We start from the raw sequence: 27,279 nt of genomic DNA, 5'->3' as shown, positions 1-27,279 counted from the left end.
CCAGGACGGGGAAAGGAATAACTTTATGTAGGCTCTTCCCTACATTTATTTATACCTGAGCCACTAGGAACAACTTGACTTCACAGGAAGAGGAGACAAGTGGAAAAGAAGTGCATGTTCTAAAATGTTATTTTACCCGTCCAACTACTAACGTAATACATTTTACCAGTAGCTATACCCAAGGCAATCTCAACAAATGGATTCAGCTGTAAACAAACTGAACATCCTTCATTAAAATCAGTTGAGTCATTCTTGAATTAAACCTGTGAAGAGTTTTTCGCAATACAATTCTCCCCTTACTTTGTAAGGAAGGAATAATAATGTTGTAGCAGTAGCAATAATAGAAACATACAGGTGGAGAAGTGGAGAGTTGGGGAAGAGAGCCCAAGACCCCCAAAGATGCTGACCACTGGGCTGAAGTGGTGCACACTCCCACTTCAGCCTGCTCCGTAGAAAGCCTGGCCATGCTGGAGACCAGGGCTGCAGTTGTGATCAGACAAGCAAGATGCCGAGAGTGATGTACGTATACCACCTGCGACAGCTGCGTTGGCCTCGTTGCTTTAGAGTCTCCAAATCCAGCGTCATGCATCCTTCTAGTCATCAGATTTCCTGTGCTATTAAAAGAAGAGAAGCATCTTAATCCCCCGCCCCCATCCTTTCAATAAACTTGCACATATAGCCTCTGCGATGCCAGCTTAGAGGCTGGGAGCACTCTGGTTAATGCAGTTACTTCCCTGAGGACTCACGCTGGCTCGCTCAGAGCTGACTGCAGCACTTCTCAGCAGGTTGACATAGGCTTTACACTCACCTGTATCTTCCCAGTGTCTTCAGAGTTCCATGCAATTAGGACTGAGACAAAATTAAATTATTAGATTAAATTTATATAGAAATTTCTTTTCCCCCTCTACCCCAAAGAACAGACATTTTTAAAACAGTGGCCAGAAATTGTTTCAGACGCAGATACACTGTAGATTTTGACAGCATTTTCAGCACCAGCAACTGGTTTCAGCTTTTTTTCCCTAATTGGTTATCATATTGTCATCATGCATTGGTTTCCTGAGCTTTCCGTCTGGAGGGGAAGAAATGTAGGAGAAAAGCTTTAATTTGAAAAAAAATCTTAAATAATGGGTTTGTGGGCACTGACACAACACACTTAAATTTTAATTAATATTGGATATATGTCCCCAGAAATCTCACGTGAAACATTTTAAATACATACATATAAATGAGTAAAATTTTTCTTAGCTAAGGGCAAAGCTCTCATTTACCTAAATCAATGCCTATTGATTTATGGATGATGTTTGTGTCTTTATGTATTACATCAGCTTGGACTGATCCCTTGGCTTTTCTTACTAGGTTCACTGGTTTGCCTTGGAAGGTAATATACTTTGTTCAAATATGTGCCGAAGGCAACAGCAATGTTGCTCAAACATGCATTGTCATTCGCTCTTCCCACTCAGTATTTAAAACAACACCTCTGTTTTAGATGTTTGTGTAATTTAAATCAGACATGGACACAAGTTCAGAAATACTGACCTGGATGGAAGGGTGGACCACATGGCAAACCCAAGCATGTTTGTAACCCAGACAAAGGTTTGGCCTTGGATTTCATGGAAAGGTTAGCAAAATATCAGCCTGTCACATCTTATTAACAGTAATAATAACAACTCACACCTCTGAACGCAAATACCATCTGCGTATCCTAAAGCTCTCAGCAAACATTAGCACACCAACCCTAGAAAGACGATGCTTTCCTTTGTAAAGAGGGAGAAACTGAGGCAGGAGGAGCAGAAATAATGGAGAAGGACTCCAGACAGTGTCCAGAGGTGGGAGCAGATGGGTAAGAAAAGGGAGACCTCACAAAGGAATGTGTTGGAGTAGCCAAGGTAGCATCAAGTGTGACTGGGGAAGGCTGCCTTGTTATTTTGATGTGGTTTGTTTTTAAATCAGATCCAGATCTGGTGTAAACCGGTGCTAAATTTACTGGTACTACAGTGATACACACAGTCCAGCCCAGTCATCCAGTAAATATCAGCAGAGATTAGTAACAGATTGGCAGAGTGGTTTTTTTGATCTACTTCATACTTTCCAAATGCTGCAGATGTCCTTTGCTTTAAAAAAAAGGCGCGACCAAAAGCAAATCCAGCAATAACTTTCACTAACTTGACTCTAATTGAACTGTCGTGTGTGTAACCATTCTAGAGAAATGGTGATTCCCGCAATCAGCTGAAAGGAAAGAGGCTGCAGGAAAAATAAGCCAGAGACACAGATAAGAAGATTTTATTCAGCTTTATTTGACAAGTTTTATTACACTGAGAAAACATAACGCATCTAATCTCTTTGCAGCTGTTGCAGCCCTTCAGCCTTTATTACTTAAATCCTATTAGATATAAAATTGTTTCTATTTGTCAATGGCATGATATCTTCTTTTATTATTATTATTATCATCATCAGAGTCTTGCAAGTATGGCCATGAACATAATTTCTGGTCCATCTTCTTACCAATAGTTAAGGTTACCCTGTGATGTTTGCCTGTTTAAACGGCCTACTTTTTCAGAAGTCCTGCAGAGCTGTGTGTGTTGTTAGTATGCACACAGTGGCACTAAATAAAGCTCAGCAAATAACGAAAACTTCTGCAAACAAACTGGTATGGCTAATTATTTCTATTATGGGTGCTGAAACTCCAGTCATATCGGGCTCAGCTGTATGCTTACCCATATGAAGACCTTGAAGAAAAGCCTTTCATCACTGTACACAGGTTTTTCAATTTGTCACTTGTAAAACTTGAATTCTCCATTTTTCACGGAAGGATGAAAGACTTTCTTTTTCCAACAGGAACTTCCATTATTGCAAATAAATAATGCTGCTGCACTGCCGCTTTCTCTCCTTGTCCCTAGGATAACCCCTCTTATGATTCATCAGACCCTCACTTAGCAAGATGCAAGGGATGTCCCCACCACAATGTCCCCTTGGAAGTGAAGTCTGGTGGCTCATGGACAGCCATGACAGCACACCACCTGACTGCCCTTCCCATGAGGTATGCATGCTTCATTTCCACATGGACATCATTTCATTTTTGAGGCGAAAGATTTTACTTTCTGGGAAAGTGATTTTTTAGCCTCACTGCCAATGAAAATTGTAACATGGCATCATCAAAATTCTGTTACAGCTGGTTTAACAGATGGGGTTTGACCAGATGTTCTTGCAGCATCAGCAGGTTAGGGCAGAAAAAGAGTGGGAGAAACAATAAGGCAAAGGTGTCTTGCTCACAAACCTCCAACAGACTAGAATATAACATTAGCATACCCCAGATGCCTGCTTTTGCCTGCACTGGGAGCATCACACTCATCCCGATAAATAGGGCACTTTCATGCTGAAGAAAATTAGTATTTGAGATTCCCAGTGCCATAAAAGTTTAACAAATGAGTAAGACACTGATTCTGGATGCATAACAATAAGGAGGGAGAGTTGTTTTCTCTTTTGCCTATTGTTTTTTATTGTTATTGTAATCTCTCTTTCTCTCTTTTTATTAGTTTAATTTTCTTTGGTGTAATTTTGTTTTTATGGAGCAGATTCGTCCCTGCTGTACCTCTGGTAGAATTTCAGGAGAGACAAAGACATCCCTTTGTGTCTTCAAGAGATAAAGAAAACATTAATACCTTTCTCAAATCTTTCATATTTAGATACTATGGGCATTTTTTCTGTAGCTTCTCTTTACTGACTGTAATAGTCACAGCCAAGAAGTGTCTCATGAGCAGTTCATGATCTGCTTGCTTATCAAATGTGCGGATTTTCTGACTGCATATTTTAGCATGCTGAAATGTGAAAGGCATTAATTTTGGACAGCAATATGTATGGAAATGAAGTGAAAAGTTCGGGAGCTGGGAGTTGCTGCCTCAAGCAGGAACAAGACACTGTGTGGCAGCCGATCTCTGGTAATTTGCTCCCATGGGAGGCAAAACTTCTGTCTCTTGCAGCTTTGCTACTGTGTGATGTGCAGCATCTTGCAAAGGAACTCTGCCGAGCCAGTGACCAAAGACTAGAAAGCTGGGCAGCCCTCCAAGGTGGGCAGCAGAGAATTGAGAAGCTGGATGAGATCACAGACATAAGACTGAATACATCCAGAAGCAATCATACATTCCAAGAGGATAAAAAAAGATAGAGGCAAGGCTAGGTAGGGATATGTTTTGGAGAGGTGAAGGTGTATCGCAGAAGAGCGAGAAAGCGAGAAAGAAAAATGCAGTGATAGCCCTGATTTGGAAAGATGTGGGGGAGTTAAAAGTCTGGGGTGTTGGTTTTGGGGGATGTAGGATGTGAAAGTGAAGTGTTTGGTAAGTCTCAGCCAAGTGGAGATTTCCCTAAGTGGTGGGTTGTGAAGTCCAGCCTTCCATGAAACTGAGACTCTTTCTTCCAAAGCATGTAGGTAAATACATGACAAGTATCCCTCGTATCTTAAGACTCCTGTTTTGAGCATGTCTTTTAGTGACCTATTGGATCAATGTCTGCAGGCTGTATTTCTGACAGTGACCTGTGATTTAGCTTTGGAAACAGGAAGCCCAAGGACTGCCTACAGAAAACCATGATAATGCAGACACAACCAGAACTGAACTGTTGAAGGAGGCAGATCTCTTCAAAGCACATAGACCAGGTCTAACAAAAAGACTTGGGCATCTAAAACTGGACTTCAAAGTTTCTTAATTTCTAAGTCTTATGCCATAACGTAACACTAGATAGCAATCTAGTTTAGCAGCATCTGATCTCATTAGGCATTTGTATTTTTGATCCAAAAATTCCCAGGACAGCTTTTTAACAAGCCATGACCATAGAGGCTGTTTGCATGTTGTAGACTCTGTGTGCAAGGAAAGCAAAGGGAACGTGTGCAAGTCTACCCTTTGGGGGTCTCCACGTGAACCCCATCAGACACTGCTTCACAGAGTGACATTTAAGACCTTGCAGGGTCAGAGACTGGGGTACCCTTAAAGTACAAGGTAAGCATCAACTTTACCACAAAGCCATCTGCCACAGCAAGAAGTCAGGCCCCTTCACCTGGAGGGTGTCCCACCACTATGCTCTGAGGGAAGGAGAGAAACACATCTAACACGCAGGGACAAATCCAGGGGGACATATGAGATCAAAGTGGCAGCATACTGAAGGAAGGACATGACTGTGTAGTGCAACAGTCAGAGTACAACATGTAAGAGGGGATACTGAAGGCAACTGAGACACACAGGCATTTTTTAAATTTTTTTCTGTTTGTTTATATGTCTTTTATAAATCCAACAAAACTCCATGTGAAGTGCATTCACAATTTCTAGACCACTGAGTCATTCTCTTGCTCGCTTTGCTCTCCATCCACTGGCAACTAGGCTGTTTGGTGTCAGGCTGGTGCCTATTCTGCTTAGAGACCCCAGCAAGTGAAGTCAAATAAATGCAACCCACTCAAAATGACAGTGCTCATTACAAGTGGTTGCTACAGCCAGAGAGTGTGGAGTGTTGAGGCCCGAAGCCATAGAATCGTTATAAAAAGCAGACAAACTTTCTTCTACAAGAACTTTCAATGACTCAGTTTTGATATTTTTTGTGCTCGGGTGCACATACTAAAACTGGTTTCTAATTAAGAAGTGATGAGCTTTTATTAGACTCCTCAACACTGCAATTGTGGGGTTTAGCACACCTGAAATTTAATCATATAAATAGCTCTATCCTCTAAAGGTGCATTTTGCAATAACATGATGTCGCAATCTAGACCATAAGAAGAAGGAAACATCCAAGAGTCTTCCTGAGATTACAAAGTAGTATAGCAGGATATTTTTTTTTTTTGTCCATTTTGTATAAAATGAGAGAACCATATTGTGTATTAGGAGAAAACAAATAAAAAATTGCATGCCTTTGAATATTATTCTTAGTATTACAAAAAAAACCCCACATTTGTGCTTTGACATTTGATGCATTACACTCAGAACAGGTATATCATTCAGATTTTCAGTCTTAAAAAATAAAATAAGTGAGAAATACTCCAAGGATGTGACACAGTGTCAACCGTCTGTAACTGTGACATTAAATAATTATATGGTACTTAGCACAGACAAAATGCAGTCCAAGCATTAACCAACAAATCTTCATAAGTCTCTGAGACAGAAACTGTATCCCCACTTTGCAGATGGAAAACTAAACAGAAGGCAAAATCTTTATTGTTCTATAATAACGATGACCAAATTATTATGTTGTCAATCATTCATTCCAGCTTGCTTACAGAAAGCATAATACAAGAATTAGAAATGGTTTATGCTAAAAAAACCCCAAAAAACCTAAAAAACTTCACTTCTAAACAAAAACCTGCTTTTTCTTAGCTTGGGTTTTAGGCTAGAAAAATCTGCATGAAAGGAGCATATGTTATCAAAGATATTATTATGGCCTCAAAACAATGATAAGACTTTACAGAAACTTGAGTGCTGCTTCTGAGATGAACTAAATTTAGTCCATCAAAATAACCTAATTAATTTAGTAAGATATAATAGCAAATAATTTTGCTCATCTCTGGAGGATTTGCAAAACTAACAGGTGAGATTTAATTATGCAGAACCAAGATTTTCTGGGAAGGACCAAAGCCATTTCCAGCTTGGACAACTTATTCTGTCCATAAAGTATTTCTGAGCACTGGTTCCCATTAAAGCTACGTCTAACATTGAGCAACTTTATATAGAGACTACGAAAGTGAGTCATTTCTGTATCAGCATGAGTTTTGGATACCGAAGGACTCTTCAAAACTATGCTCTGTGCAGCAGGGAATACTTCATCTTTCCTGTTCATGTTATGACAGTGTATTCAAGGCTGGCCTAAACCTGTCTTTACTGGAAAAAAGCATATTTTTCCAGTAAGCAATAGGATGGCTTAAAATCACTATGAAGCCTAATCTAAATCAGCAGAGCTGCTGAAGATCATTTCACTGCACCTGGTTGTGAATTCCTGCCCTTTCCTTAGTCCAGTCCTTGGTATGCCCTGAGATTGTCACTCTGGACAGCACAGATTTTTATTTTAAGTTAGTTTTCAGCTAGAGCAGTTCCTTGGTCTGACTCATCAGAGACCTACACCAGCTTTAGGTGTGGCAAAAAGAGGATGAAGAACTGAATAACCTGGGATGATAGGAGAAGCAGCAGCATCCTTTTCAAGAATAGCTTGTATTTTAACTGTGTTAAATCCACTGCAAAACTGCAGCTATTGTATCTGCCCACCAAATAAACCAACCAAACAATACAGGCAAAGGCAGCAGGAAAATAAAAAAGGCCACCAGCAAAATATCAGCTCAGTGATAGCTAAGAAAAGAAAACTGTATCTCTCAGCTCTACAATTCAGTCCTAATTAGCAGTCTGTCTGAAGCAACTGGATATTAGATGATATTTGATTACTCATCAATTAATCAAAAACACGGGCAGTTTCACTAATTTTTCAGCCAAAAGGGGTTGGGGAACTGTTACTATAAACATGCATGGTAATGTTATGCACTGATTCAGGAAAAGGGATCTCAGTAAACTCAGCAGAGAAAGGATTTGGCTAAGGCTCAAAACTATTCTTTTGTGGTTTAGAAGTTTGCCAAACAAGAAAGAACGTTCTGGAAAACCACTGTCCTGTTTAATCTTTATTATTTAAGCAAAAGCCAAGGGATTTGTTATCACTCAATTTGACAATCACACCACTCCAGTTTTGTTCCTGTTCTATATAGATATATATATACACATATATACATATATGTGTGTATGTATATGTACCTATATACACACACACACACATAAATAATATATACTTAACTGGTCCTTTTTTACTTTTTTTTTTTTTATTTTCTAATCCTTTTTTTCATTTTTTGAATGTCTCAAAGAAAGCCTGTTTTTTTTTATATTGGTCAGACTTCTCTGCTTTGCAGCAGATTGTGTCTGAATTTAGCCAGCTTTATAAATTGCTACGCACTTAATTTGACTCTCCAACTGAGCAGAGTTTCATCAACATGTCAGCAAGGGATTTCAGCACTGGGAATGGTGGAATAAATTACTGATGCTTTAACTAACTTGTATATCTGGTACACTAGCTGTCGAACGACAACCAGGAAAAATACAGCAGACCCAGATTATCCTACTGGTTTTCAATGCTGAGAACCAGGATGGCTTGGATTTCTATTTCATCTATTCGGCCTGGTTTTGTTACCTTTGTGATCCCTGAAATGGCACACTGTGGAAGCCTTTAGACATTTATCTTCCTAACTCCTTTTACAGGTGGATGACAGGCTCAGAGAGACTGAAGGCTTTGGAAACCTAACTCGGGAGTGTAACATGTTATTCCCCTCAGCTTTTTGTCAGCAGTTATCACCCCTGGACACTGTAAATGAATGCGTGCTTACGGGTTAGACACTGAATTCAGGAGACAGCATATTAGCTTAAGCCACCCTTGAACCTGGGCTTACATTAGCATGCCAAAATGAAGCTTTCAAAATGTGTTGGCCACATGTTCATTCTTCCTGCCTCCACAAATGGAGATGGGGAGGCAGGGAGGGCACTGAGCACAGGAAGGTCAGTGCTGCTCCAGTTTGCTTCACTGCCCAGAAACCAGAGCTGCAAGGGCCACCGTTTTTGATGAGCAAGATGGTCCAGCTTTATGCAAAAATTTGAGTACATTTTTTAAGTCTAATTTGACTCTGCACCTATTCTGACAGCATATGTAGCTACCTTGACTTGGTTTCCAAGCACACTGGGACTGCAAGAAAATTTGGTGTATATTGGATCATGCGTTGTGCAATGTTCACTGAGAATACTATCCCCAGGTTTTAATCATGTGAACACATGTTATTTCTCATATAATACACTACTGGATTTTCTGCTTACACACAAGCAATATTTTCTTCAGTATTCTCCCAGAAAATCTTGCTGTTTTCTTAGAGAAAATCTAGTTCTTATGACAAAAAGTTGGTTTCTGGCTGAAGGCAGCTTTTCAACTTTACAACATGAACAGAGTAACAAAATTTCAATCACTTTTCCCAGATTATTCCTTTCTGAGGGAATTTTCACATGCATATTTTATTCATACAAGACAATATGAAGTAGTAAATACAAGTGACTGAAACACTGCAGCTCAATAAACTATCTCCAAAACTTGCAATACAATCCAAGTTAATTTGCTTTATTTCTTTCATATTAACCCAACTGCAGTGTACTTTTGAGATGTAAGCAGCTGAAATTGTGGGACTAGCAGGAAGGAATGACTGGCAACCTGAAGTCTGCATCCCTACACACACACACACACATGCATTTAGGAAGCCTTTCCTTGTAGAAAGAAAAAGATGATGAACTATAAGTGGACATGCCAGCAAGCTAGAAAAGAAAATAAATCTATGACATGAGCTATGTGGTGAACACACACTAGCAGAGAGTAATAAAAAATGTTTCTTTCAATGTGAGAAGCAATTATGGAGGGAGAATGGAAACTGGTAAGGTACTGACTGACCTTCGCTCATGGTAAATAGGAGGCTAGCAGCGACGTGTTTCCCTCGGAGATAACCAGTCCAATAAGGCAGTAAGGTGGGAGGAGGGATTTTTATTCCCCACTGCAGAAGCACCTGTCTGTACTTGGATCCGAAGGGCAAATATTCAAACTAGGGACAGAACCTCCTGGATATAACGTATTAAAGAGCCGATCACCTTTACAGAAATTTCACTGACAAAAATTACACTACCCAGCAGAAAGCATCTGTTTCTTCCCTTGCACAATATGGCATTTCAACAGAAAGACTATTATCAGTTCAGGCTCCATAAGGAAAAGGCATTATTATATACACTTAACATTTCAGGAGGAACTGGTGTAATCAGAGGATGACCGCTCAGATTTCAGCTTTTCCTCTGCTGAAATCTTCAAAACAGCAACAATTCAGCAATTCCCAGATGACTGTCTCTCTCAGAAAGCATGAACCAGCATGATGATAAGGCCCCCAGTAAGTCCTTTCCTTTAAAAGGGTCTGTCACTGGCATAAGAAATACTTTGCCATTTTCTATCCCAGCTATTTGCGCTCTGGATATGTTTGGGTATAATTTCACTTCAGACCCTGCAGCAGATGTCAAGCAAATAGGATGTATTGGCTGTGAATAGTTCCTTTATGTTCACCTCTCCCCACATTAACATTTAAATAATCTGGTCCCCTCACTGGGTTTGATGGGATCTTTCTGACTAATAACCAAAGAGAACTCTGAAAGCTTTCCATTAGGTGGAGCGAGTCCCAATTACAAATACATCATTGAATATCCTCATGTGTAGGTAAGTGCATTACCTAAGGGAGAAGTTCTGTAAAAAAGCAGCAGATCAGTAACACCCATCATCCAGTGACATTGGTTCAGCCCTGAAATTCTCATGTCACCTCCTGAGGGTTGCTGGATTTGTCCTGGAGGTTTCTCCAGTCAAGTATTGTCCCAGTCCTGACCCTGCTTAGTTTGCAAAGTCTGAGATCATTATTCAAGTAGCATGGCTTCAGGCTTCTTGTGACTCTAAAATGTCTGCAGGGAGGAGGTGAACTGAAAAAAGGTCATTCACTGAACATCTTCTCTAGGTTGTCCTCAAGACAAATTTGCAAACGAGTTTTCTTTGAATGTTGATGTTAATATGCAACATGACTGACTAGCACTAAGAGGTTTGGGTGATGTAAAGATCTAGTTGGAAACTTTTTCATTCTTTTTTTCCTATATAATAGTAGACTTTCAAAGGCTGGTAAATGGAGACTGCTTAGAGCATCACCTCCCTATTTACACGGATGAGAGAGAGAGATATTCTTTTTCAAGAATTTGTCCAGTTTTCTGCCAAAGCCAGATAGATGAATGATTTGCACAATATCATTCATCAAGCATTTTTCACAACTTAACTACACCTTGAGTGAAGAATCACCCCCTGTTTACTTTGAACATGGCCTTTTCTGGTTTTGTTTGTCACTCATTGCTCCTTTTCTTCCCTGTACTTATTCCTCAGGGAAATCTGTCTCTGATATGAGACACAGCTATGCAAGAGGGAAATTAATTTGGGGGTTTAGTAGCAGAGGATAGCCCTTAAAATGCTGCACATGGGAAATTTTCCTTCTCCAGCCCTTTCAAGTTACTTGAACCCTGAAACTTAAGATTCATGGAGTAGGATGAGTGAGAGTCATGCAGGAGATGTGCATGCCCAGAGCAATGGTGGTGATGCTTACAGCTGTGACCAGTTTGGGAGCATGAGAGAGGCTTTTGTGGGGTGGGCACCTCTGGGATACAGACTCAGCTGCAGCAAGGTGGAAGGCAGGAGCCAAACATGCAGGTCTCCGTTTTGGCAGAGGAGCAACTGTAGGACTGCACACTTGGCAAGAGAAACTCAGACAGGAAAGAAGTAGCTGTTCCTGGAAACAAATACAGAAGAGATAAATGGCAGATACTGCCAGAAGCCTTTATACGGACACAGGCTGATGTCCCAGTCTTTCAGCTTGCTGGGCATAAAACACCCTCTTTGCCAGCATGGAGTGCCAGACACTTCTTGTGGCTCCAGGGCACTTCAGTTCACAGATCCTCATACATCTTTCCCTGGGAGCCAAAGTGCATCTCTCATTCTCCCCCCTTCTTCCCAGAGGGAGGCCAAGATGAGCTATGCATTTGTCATGTCCAGTGTGGATCACTGCAGTTCACCGTTTGGCTCTGGTTAGTTCAGACTCCCAGTCTCTCTCTCCCATATTTTAGGAGTTTTGTTATCAGCTCACTCCCTGCCTCCTTCCATGATTTAAGGCCTTGGTACCATGCTGCAAAACAATGAAAGGATCTGATCTCAACTGATTTGGCTACATTTGAGTGTAGCTGACACTGCTGGGGTCCTTTGGGGTGGAATGGATGAGGAAGGCTGGCACGGTCTGGGAGTGAGTTACAGGTGATGGATGCCCAGGCTGAAGGATCTGGGCACAACAAAACTTCTGGAGAAAGGGGAAAGGAGACAGGGTTTGTTCACTTTCAGGAAACATTGCAAAGTGTTCCTTGGGTGATAAAGTCTTCCCTTTTTCGCAATATCATTAAAGTCCAACTTAGGATGACCATCCTTCCCTTTTCTTCCTCCCAGATCTCATTCTAACTAGGAAGAAAAATGAAACCGCAAGGCAGTGTTGCTGTCACAATTTACCTTGACAACATCTAGTGACTTCCATGATAGAGACTGACCAGATACAAAAATCAAATGAATATAAATGTGGCAGAAGAATCTGTTGCTAATTAAATGAACTGATTACGTGTGAAGAACAATTTCTCATCACTCACAGTATTTCCACATGGAAACGGTCCTGGCTTTCCAGCTGATGTGTGAATACAGCACTGCCCTCTCCTGGATACTGTCTGCTCTTCAGAGCCTTGCAAGACCAACTAAACCTGAGGAGCGTCGCGGGGGGGGGGAAGATAAACTTCACACAAATATGAATTCATCTTTCTAAGGAGATGCTTTGTGCTGGCTTGGGCTGCACAGACTCCCCCAACTCCTTCTCTATGCCCCTGCTCAACATCAGTCCCAGAGGTGCCAAGAAGCTAAGGAACGGACAATTTATGTAGGCTCTGTGCTTCAGGTGGTGCCCCTTAGCTGCTTTTGCACCTCCTGGCCCTGATATGCCAGAATTGTCCTTCCCTGGACTGAATTTCCTCATGGCCCATGCATGCCCCCTGGGAGAGCCTTGCTTCGCCTTAGTGTGCAAGTGGCACAGATGCTCGCAGAAAGCGTCCTGGCAACCCAAACACATCCTTCTGCAAACACCCACCTTACCCAGCCAGTCACACTCACCACTGCAAGCATTCATGAAATCAAAATCAATGATCAAGTCATCATCCCAAACCAAACGAATCCCCCCAACATGAGTGATTTCAGACGACAGCTAGATGTAGGGAATTTAGGATCCCCCAACGATTCCCAGTAAATGGCCTTGTTGCTGGAAGGGGTCTTCTCTTTGTTTTGAATGTGTTCTCTCATCACCACCCTACTTCCATCTCGGTCTACAGATTTCTGGGAAATATCTTTAAGTAAGGCAAGAAATTTTCAGCAACAATTTGCTACCTTCTGTACCGGTCTGCTACCACATTATTCTCTGGTTTAAGATCTCCGAGTTTAGAAAAGAGAAGTTTAAGGAAGAAGGATAAGAGATACTGGAAATGGTCTGAAAAACAACCCAGCAGCTGTTCAGCCAATGTGCGCTGTATACAAATGTTGGGGTTTATTCCTATTTTCTTTCAAAGCCTTAGTTTTCTTCCAGTTTTACTGTCAAATGACAAACAGCAAGGAACAGCCACAACACCCCACCTCCAGCTGTGATAATTAATAACCTGTCAAGACAGGGATCTGGCTGTCTTAAGAAATCTAATGTCTGGCTAGAGGTGGTGAAAAATACTGAGAAACCAGAAAGAGGGGAAAAATGCATGATTAAGAAGTTATGCTTGATGGGGGAAAAGAAAAACTTTCTTAAATAAAACAATCTCTTTCTATATATATGTGTATTTAAATGGAGTTAAAGCTTGTTGAAGGAGTCCATTTTCAAAGTAGAATGAAAACCTTAGGGGAAGAGTTCTGTATAAATGCAAACTGTTCCTATGATTTCCTATTCACTTGTAAAGGCTGCTCAGATGTTCTTATTCCTGCAAAATTAGTTCTTTTCACTTATAACCAAAGCTCACTGAAGTTCCTGGAAAGTCTTCCAGGAGCCTTGGCAGGCTTTGGATTTTGAATGAAATAAGATTTTTTTTTCACTTAAATATTGAATATTCATTTTACAAGAGGGTAAATAAAGATAATTCTTAAGTGCCCCTTCAGTCTTACTTGAAGAGTAGATCCATCCCTTCAGCATTACAGGACATAAATCCCATGATCGAGTCACACTGATGAACTCTATGTGTGGGTAACCACAGATGCTCAGTAGTCTACTTGACAAATACCATAATAACAAAAAATCTGCTTTTGTCTGGACAAACACAGCTTTGTCCTTTACATCCCATGCCTTCAGACCCAGAAATCCCTGTTTTAACCCCTGTCATCACCAGTCTCTCAAAAGGGACTGATTCTAAAGTCTTCTTGCTGTGGAAGCTCAATACTAGAACACTACTGTCAAACATTCAAAATGAGTTTGGGTAATGAGCTGAATTAGCCTGTGAGATCATCAGTTGTACAACTAGAAAGCTAGAAAATATACAACCAGATTTTTCAGCAAAAACTACGTGACGAATTTTCATCCAGGAATGTTCCATGAGAAAAGCAAAATCACTATTTTACCTACAGAAAGACTGAGTTTGTAGGCAGCCTTTAAAGAAAACCATACATATGTATGTTCATACATATATGCGTATACAGAGAGATAGATAAAGTGAAAAACCTTTCCTGCACACAAAAATGAAGTTGAAATAGATCTGTTATTTGAAATTTGTGTCACTTGAGAGTTAAAGGTAGGCACACATGGGGAGAAGCAGCTTTTCAATTTTATATTGCAAAGCACCCATCCCTCCAAGGAAATGTGAGGAGAACACAGCAACTAATTGAAACTATCAGGCAGCTTTGACTAAGTAGGATGTGATTAGCAAACTGGAACTTAGCCAGAGCATCCTCGTCCACATTTTCACTCCTGTCTGCCTTCATCCTCTCAAGGTGCCTGACCGTAATCTACCCTATACAGCTGTAATGTTCAACTCCGCTTTTCATTCCACTGAAAATAATTACATATGGAGAACACCTGTTAATCGACTGTGCTAATTTAAAAGGGAAAAAAATCCAATTTAACTTTGCAACATGTTCCCGTTAAGATGATATTACAAGTTTTAATTAATATCTTGATTAGATACTATTATTCATAGTTCTATTGCAGTCACTGAGATCAGATTCTCATTGTGATATTGCTATTTTGACACGGAGAAAAAATGACTTGTTAGGTATGGTACTTCTCTTTCTAAGACAGATGTATTTCAGAGTTCAGCTAATTGAAACCACTGGCATGAATAAACTGGTGGGGATGGCAGTCCTTGTTTGCAGTTTGGCAGGGTGCAAATTTATCTTGATGACAACGGCAAATAACATGTCCAAGAGAGATTAACAAACAGAACTAAATGCAAACAATTAATAGCATTATTTACTCAGGCAGTGATATCTGCGGTATGAACTTCACCCAATGGTGAGTCATCTACAGCATTTGGCTTATGAAATAAATGAAATATTAATTTTCATCAGAGTAACCCTTTTGACTATAATCTAGGTTTTTATGATAGAGGCGCTATTCTTGATTTCAGCACAGCCATAGACAAGCAGAGGCAGGGTCCTTTTCCTCCCAAACACCTTACACAAACAGCATCCCTGATTTCCAAAGAATCCCCTTAAAAGTCAGTGATGCAAGCAAGCACTGCAGACTCCTGTTCTTAAAACCCTAACCCTACTGCCCTCACATATGGGAATACCCCCCGCCTCATCCCCCAGAGCCCAGACAGAGCTTTGCTGGTGTTTCCCACATTGCCAAACTCAGTGTTGGGCCAGAGGACAAACTCATAAATGGGGCCAGAGGCTGCCCTAGAAAAGCCCATGTGCCCCTGGATCCATATGCATGATTATCCACTCTGGAAAGCATCGAACCAGCTAGAACTGGTTGGTAAGGTATGGAAAGGCTGTCTGGGACATCTTCTTCTAGGCAAAAAGCAAGCAGATTGGGAAACTCCCCCTGTCCCTGAAGTGGGTCTTCAACAGAGGGAGTCGGGCACCCTGAGCCTGCTGCAGTGTCTGTGTCTGGGATGCTTGTGGGACAGAAGCCTCACCTTGCCACGCTCTTCCTGGGCACACTTCATTTCCCAGGGTGGCACTGCACACAGCCCGCTGCCATACGAGTATTAAACAAGCAGAAAAGACTCAATTTCCTTCTGTCAGGGCTTTCCATGCTGCTGACAAACAGTAGTCGACTGACATTTAAGTGGGAAAAGCTTGGCTTTGAAGCCTCAGAGGATCCGTGCCCTATTGCTTCTTGCTCGCTGGCTTTGTTCACATAAACCAGGCTGAAATGTGCTGCCAATCATAGCAGAGAGCAAAAAATCCTCTGCAGCATTAAGCCAGCTGGAGACGCTTATCCTGACCTGCTCTCAGAGGACATGGAGGCACTGGATCCATCCCTGGGGGAAGGGAGAGGATGCTGACTCCTGGTTTTGTTCCAGTGATTTCAAGAGGCTTAAAGATAGGCTTCAGAATGTAAAAAGGGCTTTTTTTTTAGATAAAGAATTGGTAAATGTAGTGTTACCAGCCAAACTTAGCAAAAAATAAACATAAAAATCACACGTTGAAAAGTGTTCTCGGTTTAGTCACTATTTCGACTATGCAATTAAGCACACAACTCACCTGGTTTCATTATTCTATTCCTTACTCCTAAAAAAACCCACCAAAACCCAAACAACCAAAAAAATGAGGAAGACATGGAAGAAATGCCCAATTTACTTAGGCCACTCCTACAATGGAGGTAAAGATCAGTGGGAATTAAAAAAATGGCAGGAGTCAGCATCCAAAGAGTCCCGAAATGGAAATTTTGCTTGATTTCATACTGGAGATCTTGGGGTGGATCCAAAAGGGGAGTAAGCTGCACACAAAGTCCTCCAATTGAAAGTTAAAATCCAGAACACTCCTGATCCCAGAGGAATTTAATCCTCTCGCAGCTACAGCTTGTGACCTCCCTTGGTCACAAGAGTTACCCCCCCCCCCCCCCGCCCCTGCCCCGGGTAAATCTTCTCCCTTGGCACAGCCACGGACACCAGCAGCTTTTACAGACCACAGCAGAGCAGTCCGAACCACCAAAGAGATCCAGAAATTTCTCAGCCTAAATCCCCCTGGATTTCAGTCATGTAGGTGGAGGCATGCTCTGCTCTGATCTCATCAGAAAGTTTAATGCACACCAACAGGATCAGGCCCTCGTGAAATGTAACATGACGATTTGAAAAGCATCAGTTAGACCTCGAAAGATATAAAATATATTTAACATTCTTTTTATATCCCCTGCCTGGTTTATGCACCTTTAGGATTCATGTTTTCTAGCACATCTCCACAAGTGCAATACTCACAAGCTATCTTTTTTTAAATGACAGCAGAGGTTCAGGGTACACATATAATTTCACAACTGAAGCTATGTGAAGCGGTCATGAATTTGAATGAGGATTTCTTTATGGGTTTTTAAGGCAGATCCAATAGGACCCAGGATGAATTTGCAGGTTTATTTTTTTTTTACTCAGAATGACTTTGCTATGGTCATAGTTTCCTCTAATAGAAAAAAATCACTGTTCCCTCTTCATCCCTTCCTCACCTAGGAGGAAAGATCCATATAAACACTGGTTCAGAGCGATTGCCATTATACAGCCTTCAAATGGGAATGAAGGACGTAATGGAAGTGTTTGTACTCAAGATGCCTGATACTGAACTCTGTATCCCTCTTCCCTGCAACACTGAAAATTAGTTTGAGAAAAAGCATTTACCGCTCCTCAGGAAAGAGATTGTGTTGGGTTTTGTTCAAGACTTTAGAAAACCTTTACCCATCTTTATACTTTTTTTTTGCTAAATAATTGTTTTGTTCTGAGCCCCTTAATTCAATACAACCTGTCAAATCTTCACAAACTGTTTCCACTCCAAATAATAGCTGTATTCTGCTTTGGGACCACCCTGGCAGTACAAATGTTCAGTTGTCATCAACTTCTTTTTTTCTTTTTTTTTTTTTTTTTTTAACTCTCTATTCAAACTTCTGTGCATGGTCAAATTTTCTCTCTCTTTTCCTCCTTACTTAACACATTCAGCCAATTGGCCTATGTCGTGTTTGCTTTTATTTCCCCTTGGATCAGATTTCAAGAGTTCCCAAGATTTCATTTCATTAATCCTGTATCTTAGAATGGAAAGCGCTTCATTTATATTTGACCCTCTTGTAAAGACAAATACTTCTTTTTTTCCCTAGAAAAAAAAAAAAAAAACAAACAACCAGTGAAGGTGTGTGTTAGAAGAACAGTCAACTTTCCAAACATGAAAGCTTCTCCTGTTTGTTTGATGTCTCAGTTTCTTGCTGGACTTTCTCAGATGAAATAGAAGAGGGTTTCATTATCATGTTGAGATGCCAGCTCTGAGAAAAAGGCTCTTGGGCTTTATGAAAAAATGCCAAGTGGCTAAACAGAGGGATTGGCCCATGAAAGTACCCAAGGGCCTGATTTGTTGTGGTGTTCACAGAGGCACAGAAAGAGTTAGGAATCTGGGAGAGGGACCTGGTGATTTTCCCCAGAGCAAGTTCTCTAAATATTGAGCTTTGCCTGCTGTTCAAAGCCTGCAAGCCTCTTTCCATCTGTGATTAATAATCATGGATCTTTCTTGAGAGTGCAGAGCCCTTAATTAAAGAGGAAACAGGATCTGAGAAAAAATTTATTCCTTTCTTCCTGAACTGAACAAACAGAGGAGGAGAAAGAATAGTATTGGGACCACCAATTTTTAAGATAATAATTCAGGTGTCAGAGCACCTGAGGGCAGGATCACCACATTTCATTCCTTCCCAGACCTTGATGAAATGTTGAGGCTGCGCTATGCAGCTGGTCAGACTGGGCAATACCCATTAGTTATGGCTTTTTCCTTGCTTCAAAAGTCTGATTTTTTCTCATTACAGGTGAAGTAACTGAACTAAAACCATTAGCCTTTCCACATTTAGAAAGCAATTATTTGTGTCAAATTCTGAGGGTTAGAAAAATACCAAGAAAAGCTGAAATACAAATATTAACAACCTTCTATTTGCCAAGCAGCTGTAGAGTTGGAAAGGAAAGGGGCTTTTCTTTTCGAAAAGTCAGGATTTTTTTTCTTAAAATGCTTCTGATTTTACTTTATTTTCATTGCAATGATATTCTTGCAACTGCTATTAATTTCTATTAAGTATTTGTAGAAATATTTGAGGAGAAACTCATTTTGCTATTCTTATAAATATGCCCATCCCTAGCATATACTCTTTCATACATCTAAAGTTTTCCTGTCTTCACTTCTTCATTTTCCTTTGTCCTTTCTCCATATTCTATCTTCTTTTTACATTTATGACTGCCGTATAATGAGGAAAGCAAGCACAAATTCATGACAGTGAATGATTCAAACCCCCACACATAAGAGTCAAAAGTGACTGCATAAGGCATAGAAATTTATATTTACAAAAAAATGTTTTATATTAAACTGTCTGTGTGTGGAGTCTGTCCGTGTGGTTTCCTCGGAGCCTTAAAGAGGCATAGAAAGAGAAGATGTAACGTAGATGATATTTGAGGGGTTATTTTGCTGTTGCACAGAGAACTAGAAGACAACTTAGTTTGTACAAAATGAGCTAGTACACAGAGCTAATAGAAAAATAAATAATAAATGAAATGTTATTTCTCTCTCCTTAGTGAAAATATATTATGACTTTGAATATACATATGGCTCTGCTCTGTTAAGTAATAAGGTGCCATTCTTCCCTGCAATAATTTTCAAGCTAATAATCTCAGTTTGAATACCCAATCCACAAGTAAACATGTTGATTATATTAACATTTATGCTTATTCAACAAAAATAAATATTATTTACCTTTTGTCCTTGAAATAATTTTTTCTCCAATGATAAGATATGTTCGGCAACCAATATGCATCAAAAAAAAAAACAACTCTAAACCCACAGGACTTTCATTCCTTAATAAAGGAATAGAAATATTTTTATTGCCACAGGCCACCTCAAAATTCCAGGTATTCTGTAAGCAAACTCAACAATACACAAAGCAATCTTGAAATAATTTCTTGGAAATAATTCTTATGATTCTGCAAGTATATTGACAAAGAGCAGCTGCAATAATAATAATAATAATAATAATAATAATAAAGTTGTCCTGTCAACTGTGGAACCTAAATTCTTTTACGTAATTTATAGATCCAAACAATTCATCCAAAAAGTGTGATTCTTGAGCATTTTAAGAAGTGTTTTTCCATTCTATTTAATGTACCACTTAGAACTAACAAAGCTGTTAATACTACTACTTGGACTGTTGAAGCAGTTTTATAGTATTAGTGCCATTATTGACCATCAAAGTATTTTCTTACACGGAAGGATATAAAAAGTCTCTCCCTCTTTAAATGGAGAGCTGCAGATATGGGAAAATATTTTAGATTAGACACATACTATCTGTACAATAGAGACTCCTGGAATTATTTGTCTCACAAACTAATTTCTATATTTGCAGAGAACCGGAAACTAAATCCAACGTGATTTCTTCACTATGGTCTGCTGAGTGCAGAAAAATATAACAACACAGAAATAGAAAGATCATTTATCATTTACATTTCTTTTCAATACTAGTTTCATCTTCTATTTGAAGCAGGTTGACCTTGTAGTCTCCATTTGGGGGAATTAGATGACTGAGAAGGTTTCTCAGCTATATAAGGGAATATGTCTCACACAGCTCAATCAAGAACCTTTGTCACAAAATGATGTCAATATTCAGACTAGGCATTCCCTTCTGAGGGGCAGCACATTGTCTCAGGGGAGCTACAAGGCAGAATTAGAGCATGTCTGTCCAGGAGGGTCTCAGAAATGCTGTGAAACCATGCCTCTCCTTTTTCTTGATCCCAATGCATGTCAAAATTTTGAGCACTTCCACTGAATGTAAAGCTAGGGAGCTTGGTGTAGCTACCCATGGGTGTTGGACCAGATGGACTCCAGAGGTCCCTTCCAGCTTCATCCATTCTGTGGTACTGAAGACTTACTCTAACCTCTGAGAATAAACCATGTCCACTGCTTTTCTCCAAGGAGCAGTGATCTACCAGAGGGGGAAGAGGGTTCATAGCCATGCAAGTATCTTTTGTCATGTTCTGCAGGAACGTGGAGGACATCATCTGCCACCTAGCTTGGCTCACACTGTCTCCTGGGCAGCCCTGTCCTAGGGTGGCTTTTAGTCATCAAAAACTGAAATCATATTTACGAATGGAGGTAGATTTCCAGTGCTTCCTGGTAAGTATATTTTGGGAAGGTTGGGCCTGGAAATTGTTTTTTTCATACTTAAAGGAAACGTTGAAAGATATATATTTGTGTGCTGGCTGAGAAGGTTTTATGCACCATCTTTTATCTGCAACAGTTACATATAGAGATATTCATCGAAAGAGCACACAGCCCTCTGGGCTTTATGTCTGGGATTCAAACTTAATGGTAATTTGCATTCCTGTAGTGCCTAAAGATTCAACTAGTTTTAGAGGCAAGATTAAATGCAGGCTTGCAATCCTTCCTGAGCCTGAGACGTTAACTGAAACAAGCATGTGAAAGCATTCGGCATGGCTAAAATCCCCTTGCACCATATGATTGCAGAAAATTATTGCTGGTTAGAGCGGGTCTAGTTTCATTCCTTCCTTTATTCAAAAACATTTTAGTGATATTTGTGGAGTCCTCAGTGTGGCAAATGCCTTGATTACAGTTGCACACTGGTGGATGACACTGTCTTGGAACAACTTGTCTTGTTCACTTTTACTATTTGTGGGGGAATGGAAGAGGGAAAGAGAGAATTCTGCTACATTTTTCATTGTCAATATTTTGGTAAAGAAAAGGATGTAATGGACCCATTCACAGCTAGGAAACAAGACATACATTCCCAGATCTTCAGGTTCAAACTGGAGAGATGGGGAAAAAAGGAAGAGCTATATGACAGCTTCTTCTCCTTTTGAACATCATGTTTCATAACACTTAATCACCGATGGATATTTAAGACAATGTCCATGAATATACAATGATTTGATTGTCCACACTGCCCAGGTACCAGCTGCTCCTCCCTGACTAGGATTCATTATCATAGAAGTTTCCTTTTCGCCACATGCTTTTGAGTTTGTTTTCCTGTATCAAATGGGAATTTGTTCTTGCTCAGTTTATGCAGTGTGTTCAGACGCTTTCAGGTAAATCCTCTAATAATTTGATTAAGTAAATGCATAATCATATTGCAGGACCTGCAGGAATTTGCTTCAGGAGGTCAGCGTTTCCCCAGCTTAAGGCAGTGCATAATTGCCAACCAGAAGGAGCAACATAGCTGCCTTGAGAGAGAAAGGCTCAGAGCCTGCATGCCTCTGAGATAATCAGGGTGAAGAAAGCATCTTCAAGCAGCTGTCGTTTCCTTGCTTAGCCACTCCTCCCATGGCTGGGGATTATAATGAACTTTACAACCACAGGAGATTTTGCAGTTTCCACTGCAGCAGCGTGAACCACACTGGGCAGTACCTTTGGGAACAAGGATATGTGGTTTCACTGCCACAGAAGAATTGCACATCTTCTTTCAGTATCGGCCTACTCCATATTTGTTGCAAAGGTGTAAGTACTACAGAGAAGGTGGCGTATACTGGTGCAATAAGCATGGCAGAAAAGGCTGCAGGGAATCAAATCAAAGCCCTCATATCTCAGTGCATCGTATATGCTTCCTGTCAGGCAAGAGCCTTCACGTCTCACAAACAATAAATTGACTGAATCCTGGCAACACTCCTATGCAATATGGGGCTGTTATTCCTGTTTTACGAGTGCAAGCAAGTACTATGTAAGCCTCACAGAACATCAAATCCAGAGTTACGCTTGAAATTAGACACCCCATTGTTGTTTATTTTGGTTGAAATGAATGGAAACTGGAATTGAACTCAATTCTTCTGAGTCTCAATCCACTGCCTACCAGATCATCTTTTTTAACATATCTTTTATTTTATCTCAAACACACACAACTCACATCTATAGCTTTCTCCAGGACTCAGTAACTGACACCAAAAGAGAAGGCACTGGTATATATTGTTACAGTCATGCCATTTCAGATTAAGTTTCTGATATCTTGAAAACAAATCACTATGATACGGAACTTTTCCTCTCAGAAGGGAACAGTTTCATCTTCCATTCATATATAAATCATGAAAGAAACGTAAGTGATGCAGGCCATATTTGGAGACTTGCGTACCTTTATGTCACTTCTTTATCCTTGCTGTCTCTATGATGCAATTGCAAATTATTCTCTCTCCCTTTTTTCCCTATTTGTAATTAGAGGGCAGAACAGATGGTAGTAGCTTACTTTAAAGTGATGCCTTTATTAAAACACTTCTCAGTATGCTTCCTAACAATTGTGCACAACAGCAAAGAAATTACTCTCGTTATGGGCAAATCTCAGAAGGTTTCAAGGTTCATAGTAGAGAGACATCAACAACTCAGAAACTTTGCGAGACCAGTACAAAATTCCAGAAGCCACCAACTGGGCCGAATGGTGTCTCAGGAACATCACCTCCCCATGAGGTCTTGGAAGTACTTTGTTGCCAACCATATGCCTATAAAAATCAGGAATCAGAATCTCTTCAGAGCTTCTTGCTTCCAGATTTAGTAGTGGCTTAAGCCTTACACCTCTGAGCAGAGGCAAAAAGGGCATCATATCTACTGTATGGTATTTGAAGCTTTAGAGAGCAACTACCTAAACCTGTCCCATGTCTCTCCACCCTTATAAAGAAACAAAATCCAACCTTAAATCTCTAGTGACATGTACTACTAACCGATTTCTTGGCTTCTTTCTCTTTTATTGCAGTTCTTTGCAGCACATTACCTTCCACTGATCCTCAACACTCCTCTCTGCGTGCGCCTTTTGCCCCACGCACCCCCTGCAGCTCTCCTGTTCCCACCACTCCCTGACCACACTGAGGCACCAACCTCAATTTCCAGTCTCTCTCTCTGGCCTCCAGTCTTGTAGTGGGTCGACCCTGGCTGGATGCCAGGTGCCCATCAAAGCTGCTCTATCACTCCCCCTCCTCAGCTGACCAGGGGAGAGAAAATATAACAAAAAGCTCATGGGTCAAGATAAGGACAGGGAGAGATCCCTCGCCAATTACCGTCACAGGTAAAACAGACTTGACTTGGGGAAAATTAATTTAATTTATTGCCAATCAAATCAAAGTAGGGTAATGATAAAAAAACCCCTAATCTTAAAACACCTTCCACCTACCACTCCTTTCTTCCCGAGCTTTATTCCTGATTTTCCCTACCTCCTCTCCTTGAGCAGTGCAGGGGGATGGGGAATGGGGGTTACGATCAGTTCATCACACGTTGTCTCTGCTGCTCCTTCCTCCTCAGGGGCAGGACTCCTCACATTCTTCTCCTGCTCCAGTGTGGAGTCCCTCCCATGGGAGACAGTTTGCCACAAACTTCCCCAACATGAGTCCTTCCCACGGGCTACAGTTCTTCATGAACTGCTCCAGTGTGGGTCCCTTCCATGGGTCCACAGGTCCTGTGAGGAGACTGCTCCAGCGTGGGTTTCCCACGGGGTCACAACCTCCTTTGGGTACCCACCTGCTCCGGCCTGGGTCCTCCACAGGCTGCAGATGGAGATCTGCTCCACCGTGGACCTCCCTGGGCTGCAGGGGGACAGCCTGCCTCACCAGGGTCTTCCCCACGAGCTGCAAGGGAATCTCTGCTCTGGCACCTGGAGCACCTCCTGCCCCTCCTTCTTCACTGACCTGGGGTCTTGCAGGGCTGTTTCTCTCACATACTCTCACTCCTCTCTCTGGCGTGCAATTGATGTCATGGAGCAGCTTCCCCCCCCGCCCCTTCTTAAATCTGTTATCCCAGAGTCACTACCACCATTGCTGATGGGCTCAGCCTTGGCCAGTGGCACGTCCGTCTTGGAGCCAGCTGGTATTGGCTCATGGGGGACATGGGGGAAACTTCTGGCAGCTTCTCACAGAAGCCACCCCTTGTAGCCCTCCCGCTACCAAAACCTTGCCACACAGACCCGATACATGTCTCTACAACCCTAAAACACAGGGTGGCAAGTGCTTACTTTAAACATAGGTTTCTTTCTGAATCCCAGGGAAGTGATGGGGTTTTTGTTGTTTTTTGGTTTTTTTTTAGGGCCAGCCTCATTTTTTATGCAGATAAAGAGCAGAGGAACAAGAGTCCTCATGATGTCCTCAGGTCTTTCACACTAGTGGCAGATGGTAACCTTTTTACACAGGTCGATGACAATCCAAAACCACCCAAACAATTCCCACTTCCAAATCATTGTACTTGTTATAACATTTCTAAGAAAAGCCATACTGCACACTGTAAGAGCCCCAGAGTCCTCACTCTGAACATATCCCCAAATACGCCTCACGCTATGTGCATTCTCTTGCCCAGAGGCAGGCCAGAGATGAAGGAGGTCAGGTACCTCTGAAATAGGGTGACAGTGACCCAAATTATTCACCCCCATGAAGACCACAGTCCCACTGGAATCAGGAATTTAATCACGATGCATATTGTGCGCTGAAGAATAGAGTCAAAACTCAGAGTTGTCTTTTGTTTTGCAATATTAAAGGGTGAGGACAGAACACAGAAAGGGGTGAAAACCAGTTCAGTCAGAGAGGGTTCCTCCCTAGCCCAGGTTACACTGGTCAGTTTAATTTGGTGGCACCTCCAAAACCCTCCCGCAGCAGGCTGAGCAGAGCCTTACCTCGGCTCTTCCCAGCACCTTTACTTCAGTTTTATTCCACCTGAAAAGTGCTTACCTTCTGATGCCATCCTTTAGGGAGCAGCAACTAATTACTGGCATCCTTAGGTAAAAAGCCCCATGATTTACAAACACTAAGTACAGGCTCCAGCTGTTTAATAGTGCTGAAAACCACACCATGAGGATGTCTTAGGGTATATAGGACACAACATTCATTATCTTTATGAAACGGTAGTCGATACCATGGACATCAGAAAAAGTGTACAAGTCTGAGGTCTTTTCATTGAAAAGGAGAAGAATGAATTCTTCAGAGGTTCTCATCTCTGAAACATGCTTTTCCTTATAAGCCTATCTATACGTGGATTGCTTTTAGCTTTCTATATGTAATAGAATCTCTCCTCCTTGACTCAGACCTGTGAAGGACACAGGATTTCAAGGACTAATTCAGGAGTACTGTGAGATTATATTTTGTGGCACAATTTGACAGTAATCAGGTGATCAGTAGACACTAGTGTCTTAATTCCAGCTACTGAATACTAAGCTTTTTAATTTCTTGGCATACCTGAATTCTGCATTGGGTGAATTTTCTTGTATATTTTTAGAGCTCAGATTAATCACCTAAATCAGCTAATGACAGTCAGTGCCATAAACAGAAGAGATATATTCTCAGAACTGTCAAACATATTTATTAGAAAAAAGATAAAAATTGACAGAATTTACATATGGAGATCGATTGTACCTTTCTTCTATGCTTTCCACTGAGGTTTTTTAGCTAGAAAATTGTATTATAAAGCTATGATGACAAGGGTTAAAATATCACCACCTTTTGCTCAGAATAAGAACATAAGGTTCAAGAATACATTTTAATAAGGCATATCCTAAGGGCTTGCTTAAACTTCAGTTTTTCATTCCAAAAACTTCAGGGTTATCTTTATCACCTCCCAGGTAAGCATTATTTTAATAAATGAAAAAGGTAAAAGGGATACTCTGAAGACTCATTTTCAAGACGTTAAAATAAAAGCTTGCCTCATTACTTCAATTTCCTGCTTTTCCCCAATTGATCAAAGAGTCTTTTGTTCCCTTCTCTTTCTCTCAGTATTTTTTCTTTTTTTTTTTTTGAGCATTCCTCTCTTCTTTCCTGTCACTTATTATTGGCACATGAGTCAGGATTCATATTACTAACACGCAGCTTGCAAGTGAATTAGAGCTGGTGTAGCACAAGAGAAGAAAGTAAGCAGTTGCGCTGCTTCCAGATTTTCAGTGGCAATATCTGTGCCTGGTTCTCAGTTCTTTGGGATGCTGGACCCCATAGCAATTGCTAAATCTTACTGTAAAACTGGATGAATGTTTTGTCCCAGAAAAACAGAATACACCAATAGATGCATTAACACCATGCTGTGATAAGGAGGTGGTCTAATAACCCAAACAGAATGTGAGAACTAGGTGTCAAAAAGACAACCACCACAAATGCTCAGTAAATATTTAAGTGCTTTCTTGGATGAAGGTCAAAGAACTCTACAGATGGAAAGAGGATGCACAACAGAAATCTGAATCAGTAACCAAGGAGAATGTGAAAGTGAACATTTTTAAAGGCTCTGTCATAACGTTATGTAGAACTGTCTCCTAGGTTTTGTTTTTTCCTTAAGTATTCAATGAGCAAGCAGGAATTTTTTTTCTACTGCCTTTTTTTTTTTTAACTTCACAATAGAGACAATTCATAAGTATACTAATTATGTCATTATAGTGTGATTTCAGTAAATCAATACAAACTCTTCCATTTATCATTGTGGATATAATCCATTTTAAGA

Source organism: Accipiter gentilis, chromosome 1, assembly GCF_929443795.1.
Source record: "Accipiter gentilis chromosome 1, bAccGen1.1, whole genome shotgun sequence".
Lineage (NCBI taxonomy): Eukaryota > Metazoa > Chordata > Aves > Accipitriformes > Accipitridae > Astur > Astur gentilis.
The sequence above is the reverse complement of the archived record's forward strand: the minus strand, read 5'-3'. Positions refer to the sequence as shown.